This window comes from Passer domesticus, chromosome 3, assembly GCF_036417665.1.
Source record: "Passer domesticus isolate bPasDom1 chromosome 3, bPasDom1.hap1, whole genome shotgun sequence".
Taxonomy (NCBI): Eukaryota; Metazoa; Chordata; class Aves; order Passeriformes; family Passeridae; genus Passer; species Passer domesticus.
Genome location: NC_087476.1, coordinates 112,347,835 through 112,362,156, shown reverse-complemented (window position 1 = coordinate 112,362,156; position 14,322 = coordinate 112,347,835). Strand labels below are relative to the sequence as shown.

The following is a 14,322-nucleotide window of genomic DNA, read 5'->3' as shown; positions in this document are numbered from 1 at the left end:
AGGCTGAAGAAGATCTGATTTCCTGCTACTTGGAGGTACAGCACAGGGGTAGTAAGTAGCTCCTCTCTGAGCCTACGTGCTGATGTTTGCCTTTTCTGCATAACAAAAGCATTTATTGGGAAAATTGAAGTCATCTTTTGAGCTAACCTACTTGTAGAACATTGCTTTTAAAAGAGAGCTTGTTCAATAAATACGAATGAAAGTCTGTCAAAATGCAGCTTTTTACACTTCCTAAGTGATGTGAGTGAGGAAGAGCTCCCTTGTGTGAAAATAACCAAATAAATTGTTTCATTCATATTTTTTGCAGAATGATAGGTGCCTGAAAGAACATCAGAAATTCTGATTTCAGTTTACTGCCCTGTATTTAGAGCTGCACTTCAGTTTTATCACAGTAGGGTGAATAATGGTTCATCAGTGTGAGCATGAAGAAGTCACACCACAGCCCTTAGTGCTATAATCTGAGCTTAAGAAAAGAGATCTCTAAAGTACAACTAAGCATTTGATAAATTATTCAGAAGAGAAGCAGAAGCTTTAAGCTGCATTTTGTACTGTGTATCTTTACAGCAATTGTTGCATACACTTCAGATGGCACAAATGTGTGTAAGGGTACAAAGAAGGAGCTTTTCTTTGGTGATTTATGCATCCTCATTTGTGTGATACAAATTAGAGCTGCTCAAACCATAGAATGATATCATGGAATCATAGTATTATTTGGATTGGAAGTGAGCTTAAAGATCGTCTGGGTACACATTCTCTGCCACGGGCAGGGAGACCTTCCAGTAGACCAGGCTGCTCAGGGATTTATTCAACCTGGCCTTGAACACTTCTAGGGAGAAGCTGGGGCACCCACAGCAACCTGTTCCAGTGCCTCACCACCCTCAGTGTAAACATTCTCATCCTAATATCTGATAAATCTATCCTCTTTCAGTTTAAGGCCATTACCCCTGGTCCTATCACTACATGCCCTTATCAAAATATCCCCTCTAGCTTTCTTGTAGGCCCCTTTGGGTACTGGAACATTCTAAAAGATCTCCCCAAAGTTTCTCTTCTCCAGGCTGAATGACCCTGACTTTCTCAGCCTGCTTTCATAGGAGAGGTGTTCCAGCCCTCTGGTCATCTTCATAAGCCTCCTCTGGACTTGCTACTCTGGACTTCAGAGTCCATATCCTTCCCATGCCTGGGGACTCCAGTGCTGGATGCAGCCCTCTGGAAACAGCTGTTATGGGAAAATGTTGTGCTGTACTTGGTTTGAAAGAGGGTTTTCTTTATTATTCTGTTTTTTAAGATTTGTGTTTAACTAGAGCATTTGAATGCATTGCTCACAGTACAATCATAATCGACATGATGGCTCAATCTCACTGTGTTATGTGGCAAGTGCAGGGTAGTCTCCACATAAAATACATTCCAGGGGTTTAGAGGTGTTTTTTAATCCAGCCTGCAATGTTGTGCCACTGAAGCCAGCTCTGCAGATTTATGAATGATGGGTCATTAACTCCATTTCAGCTTCTTGAATGCACATCAGCTGATGAGGGCTGAGCACAGCTAAGAGCTTGTAGTGGTGTGGAAGGGATGAGGACAAGACCTAGGCACACGGCAGTTTTTCCCAGGAAGGGATGCATGGTCCTTCTCTTTAACAGCACCTTTTAAAATATTCACAGTTGCTGTAAACTCTTTTCAGTCTCTGCATTGGGAATTCATATAATGCCCAGGCTGACATTATGTACAGGTATGACTATTATCATAGGATTAGAATTTCTCCTACTGAATAATTTCTCAGCATCAGTGACCATAGTGATTTCCTATTTCCTCTTTTTCTGGAGCCAAGCAGAACTCTCAAGAGCCACATTAATTTCTAGAGTAAGAAAAAACCATTTCCAATGTCTTATATGGATATATGCTCCACATGCTCAAAATTTCATAACGATTATTAACTGTTTTTAAAATCCTGATTTCTTATTCCATTACCTTCTTTCGAAGAGTTATGGATTTTATAATCACTGTCCTTGTAGCCACAATTTTAGTTCTGTTTCCACTGGTTTTTATTTTATATTCACAAATTTCTAGAGACCTCCATTGCAGAATTTATGATTTAGAAACAATTTTTAAACATATTCTTCAGTTAAAATAACAGAGAAATTCGAAGCATTAGTATTTGCAGTTACAACATTAGTGTGTACCCTTACACACTTCTCATAGTACAGGCTTAGCACTTTTTTTGTATAGGTGCAACATCTTTTGACACTTTTTTAGGGCTACTATCTGTACCTTTTAAAATTGTGTACTGGAAATACTGTGAGTCCTGAGCTCTTAAATCAGCGTGACTGTCAGCACAATCTGAAGCAATATTGCATTGGAGGCATGTCTGTGAGCTGAAGTGGGGAAGAGCACTTTGAACAATGAAGAGCAGAATTATCCAACGTGGGATCCTCTGAGGGCCCCAGGAATATAATTTATGCATGGAGTATGTGCATGAGATGTACTTCATCATGCAGGGAAATTTTGAGTTGCTTCTGTCAGATTGTTCCTTTGAATAATGTTATCCAAGTGAAGAATTACTTCATTTTAGAATTTGAACAGACATTTTATGAAATGCACTTACTTCAGAAACATATTAAAGTAATACTGATGCTTAAGATACAAATCAGAGCTTTTGAAGCCCAGGGGATGAATTTTTTTTTTTTTTTTTCCTGGAATTATGTTTTTCCTCATTCTCAGTTCACCAACAATCTGCACCTCTTTTTGTTTTCAATGGATAAATTAAAAATCCTGTTACAGCATCCTTCTCTTAATACATACCCCTGACAGTCAGCTTCCAAATCTGTGACTGGTTAAACAGCCTAATAAATGAGTCTTGAATACTAGCGCCTAATTGTCGAAACAGAAGTGGTGAGGTTAAGTATCCAGTGCCTTTCTCCTTCTGTAGTTGTTAGGAGCAGTGCAACACAGCCTGACACATCTGCCAGCATTTCACACCCACTTGCTCATGTATAAATGACTGAACAAAGAACAAAGCAGTGAAAAGTCAAGCTTTACCTTTTTAAGTAGGAATGATAACAGGTTAGAGAAAACCCGAAATATGAGCTGCACAATACATTGTAGGAACAAAATTCTAGTGGAAAATATTGTGGCATAAGAGATTACAAATTTTGTCAGGAATTCATACATTTAACTAAAAATTTTGAAAATATATGTAGGGATGAAATTTGGCAGTATGCAAATAAAAATGTTTGGTTCTGATGTGTATTTTGAGAGAAAAGGCAAGGAAACCAATCACTTATATTCTTTAGATTAAATACTTTTTAAAAAATTAAATTTATACAATTAATGTAAAACCTACATTCTTTTAAATCGAATTGAGTCCCCCAAATCCAACCACTAACTCTTAGAAAAAGGAATTTATTGAAAAAAATGTATGTGTCCCTGGTTTAGAAAATAAGGACTAGAAAGTGAAGCTTATTAGGGAAGCAAGAAGAATGTTCTATTTCCCTTCTTCTGACCTGATTGATATTCTCTTTTCTGTCTCCTGACATGTTTTCTATAATGCAGACCACAGAAAAATAGCTGGCAATGTGGCTTGATTTTCTTCCAACCTTCAGACTTCAAATGCAGAAAAATGTCTACTAATTTCTATTTCAGTGTTGCCATAGATACAGTTTCTATGATATTTTTATTTTTTTACTTCTGTCTATGCCTCTACCTGTCTGTCTATAGATCTGTCTTTCATCTTGCTAGCTGAGAACTTTTATTCTTTTCTCTCCCTTTATTTTCCATGCTTTTCAACTATTCCCCAGCATGTATTCCGCTTGCTTAATTTAATCAGGTGTTGTGTTTGTTTGTTTTGGTTTTGGTTTTGTTTTGTTTTACAGTTCAGAATCCTCACTCTTGATGTTCTGGTCAGTACAGGAGTCCTGTAATGCCCTACAGGTAGTGCCCAAGGTATCTTGTTGGGCTTTGAAATACTCTTTCTTTCTACTATTGAAACTCACAGTAATTAACTTTGCTTCACATTCTGTGAAAAAGGGAAGCCTTCAGGTCCCCCCTTCCTGCTGTGTTCTCAGGCTGTGCTGGATTTCTCTTTGATTCTGTTTGCAGTGTAACACATGCTGCACTTTCCCCATTTTTTGTTTCTCCCAGACCCTCTTCTCTTGTTTTTTTTTCCTGTTTATAGTAAATGCAAACAGCAGCAGCAGCTCAGGATGCACTGTGTGTGTAGGCTTAATGTACCTACTCATCTGCAGTCATTCATCACTGCTGTTGGATCTCTTTTTCAACTGCAAAGAGCAAGACAGTTCAGTGATGTACCTAAATTGGATGCTAACTGCTGCTGGTGGAAATGTTTCATCCCTATGCATTAACAAAAAAAAAAAAAAAAAAAAAAAAAAAAAAAAATTAAAAAAAAAAAATTACTTCTTCTTAGCATGCAGGTGGGCATTTAATTCCTAATGCAGTAGGTGAAATTTATAATCTCCTGATCTAGTAGGGATAAAACAGATCATGAAAGTAGAGCACCTGTGTTTTTCCATGAAAGTTACACTTTTCCCTCTAGGAGCAGGAAACTGGGCCTATTAATATCTTGACAATACTCACAGTCTTAACTTTGGAGCTGATTTATAGACCTAATTCAAAGCTTTGGAGTCCCCTTATATATTTCCTGGACATATTCAAAATTACAGATTCTCTGAATAATCTTCTGTGGAGAGTGAAATTTTATCTTTGGACTGTCTATGATCCTACAAAGATCACTAGATTTTGATGCCTAGAATTAGCTGCTGTCTTGTTTTCTTATGCACATTTCATCATGTGGCATTATTCCCTTTAGGAACAGAGGTTGATTTTCCTTAAATAATAATTGTCATCAATTTTAATAGTGCTGTGCTCAATGCAAATGTGTCTCCGGAGACATTATACCTTTGAAGTAGGGCAAATATGATAATTTGCTTTTACGACAAAAATACGTTTTTGTTGTGTTTTCTGTTTGTTTGTTTACCAGCAAGGATTTTTTGGGTTTTTTTTTTGGTTTGTTTGTTTCTTCTGTTATTCTGTCCTACTGGGCATTTATTCCGGACTTCTCCTAGGTCTTGGAGGAAGCCTTATGTACCACCTTACTCCTTGTCAAATATTCATCTTCTGGCCTTTTTTTGTTGAAGCAGCAATTTAGCTTAGTAAAATTGGGTTGATACAAATCCAAGATTGATGTGGCTTGATTAGCAGCATTCTCCCTGTGCTATTACCTGTGTATGAACTGGAAGGAAAAATGCTTGCAAATCAACTACAGCTGCAGAATTTTACAAACTACTTTCAAACTAATTCTTAGTTAAAGTTTCAAAGTTACAAATTTAATGGTAAGCTTCACACTGTATGAACTCGGGGCTGATGTAAAGAAAATCTTTCGTGTGTCTCCTTTCACAGCTTCTCTCTTCTTAGTGCCTGTCTCCATCTGATGACCAGTTAGCAAAGCCTAAATAATTATTTATCACAAGCTGTTCTTGCTATATATTTTTTTAAATTAACAATTTAGGAACTTCCCCTTTGCTGTCTATTGTCCCCTGAACTGCTCCTCCTCTCCCACCTGTGGTAGCAGGGAAAATCAGCCCCTCCCCATGCAGCTGAACTTGTTAGCAGTGTTCTTGCCTGCTTTTAACCAGCATAAATAGCTCTGGGATTTATTGAGGAAGTGTGAATCGTCTCATCTGGAACAGGCATCTAAACTTGAGGCATTGTGTTTAAGCTAGCCACAGGCAGTCAGGCATCCCAGGGAGGAATTCTTTCCATTGCCAGTTAGCTCTTTAGGAAAGAGCTAAAGCAACAAAGGGAGACACAACTCTTGGAGATGTGTTTATGTCCTTTTCCTCCAAGAGGACAGCTTCATCCTTTTGTGTCTGTGTCTATCCCAGGGAGGTTGCACAGAATCTACCCCTCCTTCCAAGTGGTGCTCCCAGTTTTACAACTCTGAAGAGAATCTCTTCTTGTTACACTGTAGATTTTTTTCTCTTCAGTTGTCTGCAGGTGAGTTATTCCTAATTTACTTTGACATTTGTGAGAAAAGAAACAGTGTCTGGGATCAATACTTTTGCTTTGAGTGCATTCACTTTGTCATATTGACTTAATAAAATGAAAATAGGCAGAAATCAAGAGATTTCTTAAATAGTATTTGCTGTTGTACGTGTACAGTATGGCTTTTTTTTAATTAGTACTAATAGCAAATAGCAAATCTGACTTCTAAACAAGTAGAGGCTATAGACACTATTTTCTTTCCTTATCCTCTATTGCTGACCTTGTGATAGGCTATTAAAAAGAGGCAGTGTTGATCACTTTAAGCATAGTCACAATTTATGAGACTATTATCTCGGATGATCTTAATAGGCAGTGTTATTGTGCACTTTGTGCACAGTTCTGCTTTTGAGCTCAGTAAATGACTGGCTGCATTATTACCAAGTATTTTTATAGAAGCCCCAAGTGTAGTTAACGTTTCTGTGGACAAGAATCTGATAGCATCAAAACCAGCACAAACATAGGAAAAAACATAGAATAAAGAGCTAGAAGATTACAGGAAATGTTGGACCTGTTTGAATAGCAGAGATATGATGATTACCAGTCTAGGTGTCCTGCAATACATCCATAAGAATCTCCAACAAGATCTGTAAGAACACAAGTATCTTCTTCAATCATTACAATGTGGGTGGTAGCTTGAAACCCTGGTAGTCTCTTCCTGAGCCGTAACAGATCCTGGAGGCACCAGCTGGGAAATCTTTGGCTCATTTTCCCACTGTGTTGATCTCAGTGCGAGCATTCAGATCTTTACCTTTCTGTCCTGCTTTTCTCTCTAGCTCCTAATAATGACAGTCATATTTTCCTCCTGCCATTTTGTCCTTGATTTCTTTTCCCCCTCTTATTGCTCCAAAATTTAAGCTACAGCCATATTTTGATTCCTTGGTATCATGCTTGTCTTTTGGTGTACTTGGTGTATCTTCCTCTTAGAACATTATTTTTTCCTCCAGCTATATATCTGATTAGTATTCACCACTTTAAAAAATGCTTCATTTTACTCTCCCTGTGGACTTTCCTTTAAGAGTGTTTACTTCAGGCAAAGGATAGATTATGCTATCATGTTGTAAAATCCTAATAATACCAATAAATGCCTCTAATGGAATGAGTTCTGTCCCTTTTTACTAGAGTATCATTGAGTAGGTGTCCCACAGCAGTGGGTTTATTAGAAAGGAAAATCTAAATTAAAAAAAAGGCACGAAAAAGAAATAAAGCTTGCTGTATACTTTAGAATATTAGAAATAGCAGAGTCTATCAATCTAGACTCTGCTTGCAGTTTCCAGTTGCTCTGCTGGCAATAATGGGGTTACAGTAGTGTGAAAACTGAATCAATAAAATCAACCACATCCCCTCTGAGTCGTGGAGCATATTGCATGGCATAGGATATTGCACTGTATATTTCTCCTAATAAAACCAAGCCACTTTTGAGGCAGTATAGAAAGGAGTCGGAAAATACAGTGCCTGTTTCTATTTCCAGGAGATTGACTGACACATGCTGCTTGTATTTTGGTTGGAGTGTGGAACTATTGAGAATTGACAATGATCACGATAGGTTTCCTCTTCATCTACATCCACTTCATGTTTTACTTCCCAGCACTGCTGCAATAAATGCTTTTGGTGATCTTGACCTTGGAAATCTATTGGAAACAAACTCTGGCCTAAAGTGAAGCCCATTTGCTGCAGTGAGTGTGTTGCTGGGAAGTTACCCTGGTTTCTAGTGGTGTGTTGGGTAAACACTGAAGACTCTTAGGTATCTGTGCATGGAGCCATACCCTCAAAGCCTTCTTGCCAGTACATGTGCAGCTGTGAAATTGAATATGGATTATGGAGGAGGAAATAACAAGCTGTTTATGGTGCCCTCAGAAAAAGCGATGATATGAGATATCCAGTCTGAGGTGACAGAGCTACAGAACATGGATAAATCTCTTCTGGCAAAGCTGGCAGCTACTGCTGCTGGCAGGGCATCACAGGGAACAGTTCTGGAATTCAACTGGTAGGTTCCAGACGCTCTGGGAACGTTCACAAAGTGCTCATCTACAAGTGCTTTGAGAACAGGCTGTGTTACCTGACCCAGCCCAGTTTTCTACCCAGGCCAGGCTGCTTTTTTTCTTCTTCCTTGTGTGTGATTGTTGGCTGCTGAAGGTACAGAAGAAGGTCACACTGGTTGTTGTAGTTGCAGAGTTGGGCTTTTTGACAATTGTGTAAAGGTCAGGCTGCTTGCTCTTTTACTATCTGTCTTGAGTGCAAGCAAATAAATGAAACACATTGAGGCAGAAAATCCCCAAATATAATAGTTCAGAGTATCTTTTCAGATGAAATGGCACTTTATTCTCTTATAGAACCTTGCATAGAAGAGCATGAGGAAAACATACCAGTTTGATTTCTTTTGAAAATTCTTTCTTAAGACTGCGAACTTGGAAAGCAGCTGAAAGAAGCAAGGGAAAACATTGATTGTTATACAGGACTTGACAGCTGAAGTGTGTTCTTTAAAGGAGGGGAAAATTCCTCAACAGCTCTCTTCCATCAGTGCAAATGGCTACAGAAAGCAGTTTACTATATGCTGTCCAGAATTAATAAATTGAATTATTGATGAAGGATCTAGGTCACCACCCCCACTGAAGGAAAGCCTAAGGGGCACTGTGTCTTGCTCAAACGGAATTTTTTTTTCCTGCAGAAGCTGTATTTTGTCTGAGAAACAGAGCTCATACTGGTTCAGCACTTGAGATAATAATTTTTTTCTGAAGCTGAGGTTTCTGCATAATAGTGACAGCATAGAATTGAGGCTGAGACTGATAATGGTACTAAATAATCATCTCTTTTAAAACAGAAATTACTTTGATGAACATTAACATGAATATCAGCATAAGTACAGGGTGTGCTTAGTACTCTTTAACATGACCTTCATTTTGATAACAACTCTAATTAGGTAGGTTTTGTAGAAGCTGACTATCAGTTATGTTTGCATTACTGGAGAACCTCATGGATTCTGTTTATCTGCAGTTTTGTGACTTTAATTCTTTTTTCATCAGTTTTGTCTTATACAATGAGCTTAATCCCTTGAGGAGATGAAACATCCACAAAATATTTAAGTGTTCCCTGGCACTGGTGCCAGGAGGAGAGGGCACTGATAGCTGAAGTCCACACCACTCAGGGCCATCCAGGTTATTCCAGAGGAGGAAGAGGCATCAGTGGAGCTGCATCAGCTTCCTGAGCAGCGTACCTCTAAGTCTCTTGGACACTACTGCTGACCTAGGGAAGAGGGCTAGCATAGGGATAATGGTCAGGTATTTGATGGACCCAGGCTTGTTTGACATGCATTCAGAGGATTTGCATGTGATTTGGCTGTACTTTACAATTATGTCAAGTTTATCAGATTAACCTAACAACAGCAGACTTCTCCAGCCAGCAGCACAACAATTTAGAGCAAGACTTGCTCTTTAGGTCCAAAATCTTTTAAAGATGCTTGTTTGCATGAGTATAAAGAGGCTCACAGGGCAACATTAATTACTTCATAACATCCTCTTCCTTGCTTGTGCCCTCTTGTGACTCTTTTGTAAGTGTCAGGTTAGTTCTGTTGATTTTACTCTTGGAGGGACAGTGTAATTCTAATCCACAGCTTTTTCGTATTTTTCCTTTATTTGTGGCATGTGTCTGCCCTCAGCTTTCCCTTAAGCCCACACCTGATCTGTGTAGGAAAGTGCTCACTTGCAAGTTTAAGTATGAGAGAGGATGAAAAGTTGCTATGGAATATAAAAACACCTTGCTATTTGAATTTGCAAATTAGGAGTTTCCCTTCATTTTTTGAGATAACTTTAGGGTATTTTGGAGTCACATATGCAAATTCTCATTTCAGATGGTAGTTCTAACAATCTATTCTTTCTTAGTAAAAGTTCAGATTCCCTTAGTTTTTTGATATTATTAAATTATGAGGCTACAGGGAGGAATCCGCACCTATGAAATGTCATGTTTATGAAACATGACATTTTTCACCACTGCTAAGTTTCTGTATAATACAGATATGAAAAAGCCATGTTTGGATCTACAAACATTAGGGAGGTTTAATGAAAATGGATAGAAATTGCTGTTTAAGGAAATATTCCTGCATTTTTCATTATAGCTCTAGTTTAACAATCCTGTGTCTAAACGTGATGTACAGCAAGATCCTGAATGTAGATGGGATAGGTTTTCTCCAGAAAATGTAGAAAAAGCTCTTTTGAGATTTGTGAAAAATTTGTTTTTTCCTTGTATGCTGTTATGCATCATCTTTTATTTATCAAAATGTAATTTGATGCTTCCATTCTTTCTCTTTTAGCCTAGAAGGAGTTAGTAGCTTAAGGACACTGATATTGAATGTCAGCTGGAAGGTATTATTTTCTCCAAGCAGAAGAAGAATAATTTGGAGACATGTCCTGTGGCTTTGAGAGCTGCTCACGATGGCTACAACACTGTTAAAAACCAAACAATTTGTCAGAACTCTTGCAGATTAGGATTAGAAGAAGAGAATGGAGGATTGATGAAAGGGGAAATATGAAGTGACTGAAGCCCTACTCTCATTACAAACAGTTGCTCAATATTTTTTTTCTATTCATTGTCAAGAAGTACAAAACATTGTGTTTGCTAATCAGATAAGAACTTCATTACTTTGTTTCAGAGACCAAGGCACACATCATTTTTAGCTGCAAAAGTCTGTGGTTTTACTTCACTAAGTTAATTGAAAGATTTGATTTAAAAAGTAATAATTTAGTAATGTATTTTTTTAAGGAAAGTGACAAGAAAGGTGCTAAATTGCTCCTGCTTTGAATAAGAGAAAATGTATTTAAGAACTGACTAAATTATTTTTGAAATTATGCCTAATTTTAGCAAAGATATTTTCAAGCCAATAATCTATAACAGCAGAGTACAAAGTTGAGCACAGCAGACAGGGATCATTGAGCTCCTGGAGTTAAGGGTGCATTAGTGTTTCTATTACAGTCTTGTGTATTCTGCAAGATAAGATGGTTATAGTAATTGGTTCCAGACTGGAACATAGCCTGAAAAATTGAGATCTGAGATCACAAGTTATACTTTTAGAAATGTACTCTGGGAATTGCTTAAACTACTGTGGTTTGTTTATGTTATGCTGGATTCCCAAGGTCCCCATTAAGGTTCACAGTTGCATTAAAGGCAATTTTGCATAAACAGCTAAGCACAATACCTATACAAGTAGTTTGTAGCCTTATACCCTCAGCTGAGGGTGTGGTTTCAATAGGTGCTTGATCCTACCAGATCAGGATTAGTGAGTGTATTACTGAAACATCAGACTGGAATCCCACCTGGGTATACTGAGGTCTTTCAGCTCACCAGGCTCACAAGGATCAACTTGCCCATCCTGTATCTACAGGGACAGCTTTGAGGTCCTTGAGGGCTGACAGCACCATTGGCTGCTGAATCTTTGCTCCATGGTTGTTCAGGCTGACTTGGGGGAAGGGATATAATCTATTCACAGAACCATTCAGGTTGGAAAAGACCTCTAAGATCGTTGTGCTCAACCTTTGACTGCTCAACACCTTGCCAACTAGACTTTGGCACAAAGTGCACCATAATATAGCTGTTCCATGCCCTCTCATTTGGCCCCCATCCTTGGTTGTGCACTGTCATGGTCTCTGCATGTGCAGCAGCCTGAGCAGTGGTGTCATGTGAGCCAAAAAGACATGTAGCTCTTCTCATTTGAAACTTGGGGCCAGGGTGCAAGCTGATGAACAAAGAAAATTGTTCCCTTTGTTTTAGACTCCCCACAAAGCTCTTTGGGCTATCTTTGGCTTGCACTACCTGATCTGTGCATTTTCTGTGGCTAAGCAGAGCACCAGGCTTGGAATGTCTGTCACACTCACTAAGTGTCCTTCAGCAAAGTAGTCCTGGTTCTTTCCTAACTTGGGGTTTTAGTTTAGAGGTTATTTCCTTTGGGATTACTGCTTTCTTGGACTGAAGAGAAAAAGGCTTATGGTGTCGTTCGTTATTGCTAAAAGCAGGACAGGTTCTCCATGCCTTGTTCTGTTTCTGGCTGTATCTTGAGGACAAAGGCGTTGATTTACCCTCACCATCTGACAGTGTTGTATCAGGAAAGTAATAGCTTTGAGAGCAAAGAACTGAACTTCACATTGATATATTTTTCCAAACTATTATTTTCAAAAATGAGCATGAAAACACTTTCTTTTTCTGGTGTGAATGAGATGTTACTGTCGCACTTGGCCTGAGGTATTTATGATTTACTCCACAGAATCAAAACCGAGTTTATAAAGGGTTTGTCACAGAGCCTCAGGTAGTTAGTTATACACTTGCTGCTGAAAAAAGATAACTGATAGGAAGAGATTTCACAGAATTTTTTGAGAGAGACAGACATCTGTATGTAAGGAACTGTGTTACTAGAAACATTTGTCTTTTCATACTGTTAGAATTTTGAAAAGTTTTTTATGCTATGTATTAGTTCTTGCAAATTGCTTGCCAATTTAATATCAGCAGCATCTAAACAGTAAGTAATTGCTTATGATAATGAGAGCAAACTAATTTACTGGAATATGTTAATATTCACAATGCACTTTCGAACAGCAGGGTATTCCAAAAATACTACTCTGTTGTTTAATTGCAGTGTTTAGGTTGCATTGTTATTACAAATGCTGGCAATATCATCACAAAACCAGTCTCTCATTGAATAGCCTCCTTACTGAGACTCCAGCATGTGAGTAGGTAGTGTCCTTTGAGAACTAAACAGGATATGAACAAAACCTTCTGGATTTAAATAACGATTCTTAATTTCTGATTGATGTTCATTATGTGAATAGGCAGAGAGCTTTCTTATGACTTTTAAAATTTAACTTAATACATTTTAAATTGAATAGCATATAATTCCTATCTGAATATTTGTGTGTCTTCAATGGAATCGATATTTGTGTGAGATGTACAAACATACCTAGAAATATGTTTTATGTTACAGAAATTCTGTTTGAAAATACTGTAGAGCAGGAGTACTCAAAACTTTCAAGTTGGTGTGCTGCAGTTCATTCTGCAGGAATGCTGTTTAGTGTATTTGAAGTTTAGTGTATTTGTTGTTTTCTCCTTCTTTCCTTGGGAAATGTTATGTTTTACTTTGGGTTGAGTTTCTTTGAGTGAACTCAGAAGAATGCTTATTGAAAAAAGGTGCTCAGGGATACCCCATTCTTCACAGAATTATTTTCCACATGTGTATCACTTAGAATTTTGAAGGATTCTTGACATCTTTATGTGTGTCATTATAAAGAACTGTATTAAAGTAAGGCTTTCCAAACTATTGAATGCTCATCTTCAGGGTATTAAAGCATCTCCTTCAGCCAGACCCTTGGAAGTGAGCGGCCTACACAAAACCACTTCACTAATTAGGCTGGGTTAGTCTTCATAGGGTGATTAACTGCTCACCTTTCTTGCAAGCAGGAGTGAATTGAGTTACAGCTGATAGCACTGGCTGAATGGCAGGTCAGAGCCTGCACTTGAGTTAGTCCCTGGTGAGGTTATTGAACAGTCTGGAACCCAAAACTCTTTTGTCCAGTTCTCTCCAAACATTGTTGTGGGATGCAGTGGTTAAACCAAGCTCTCTGATTACTTAACTATGTAACCCAGTGAAAAGCATTAGGATGCATGCTTTTCACTGCAGCTCTTTATCCTCTGAATCTGGCAGAGAATTGTTGCTTACAAACAGCAGCATAAGGACTTTGCAGAGGAGAATGACAGCAATTATCATAATGACAAAGCATGTAGTGTTTCTGTGCCAGGCCTCAATTGAAAATCTATTATGTAGTAGAACAGAAAGAAGTGGGAAGGAAGTGAATTGGCCCAACCTGGCTGGCCCCTGTTAGCTTTTATTATAATGGTCTAATAACCTTAAAGATTCAAGTACAAATACAGCTGTGTCTGTGTACCCCTATTAAACACTGTTTGTTTCATGCACAGATTTGATAATGTAAGTAAACACTGATGTTCCAAAGTCAATCCTTGGGATAATGACTGCAAAAACTCTCCAAATAAAGTAGTAGCATCATTTGTAGCTGTTTGCTAGTTCTTATTTCCAAGCTCTTTTGAGATAACCAAGCAGACACTTTTATATCATGTTCCTCTTTTACCTGATACTTTTTGGAGGTTTGAATGCCTACAATGCTGGAGAAGACTAGCTTTGGCTTTAAAACTTGGTTGGTGTATAAACTAAAACATCCTGAAGTTTTGCTCATGCTTGAAATTAGGGAGATAGTACAATGCCACAAGACTGTAGTC

General features: G+C 38.2%; 1 protein-coding gene across 35 annotated transcripts in view; it reads left to right on the top strand.

Moving 5' to 3' along the window:
• NRXN1 (neurexin 1) overlaps positions 1-14,322 on the top strand; it is a 668,819-nt gene that overhangs the window by 436,160 nt on the left and 218,337 nt on the right. The window contains exon 1 of one of the 35 annotated variants that reach the window (XM_064415216.1): positions 5,687-6,006. The exons of the other annotated variants lie outside the window; for them this stretch is intronic. The gene's annotated coding sequence lies outside the window, so the exon portion shown is untranslated. Of the gene's footprint in view, positions 1-5,686; positions 6,007-14,322 lie in introns of those variants that run through there. 35 annotated transcript variants of the gene reach the window in all.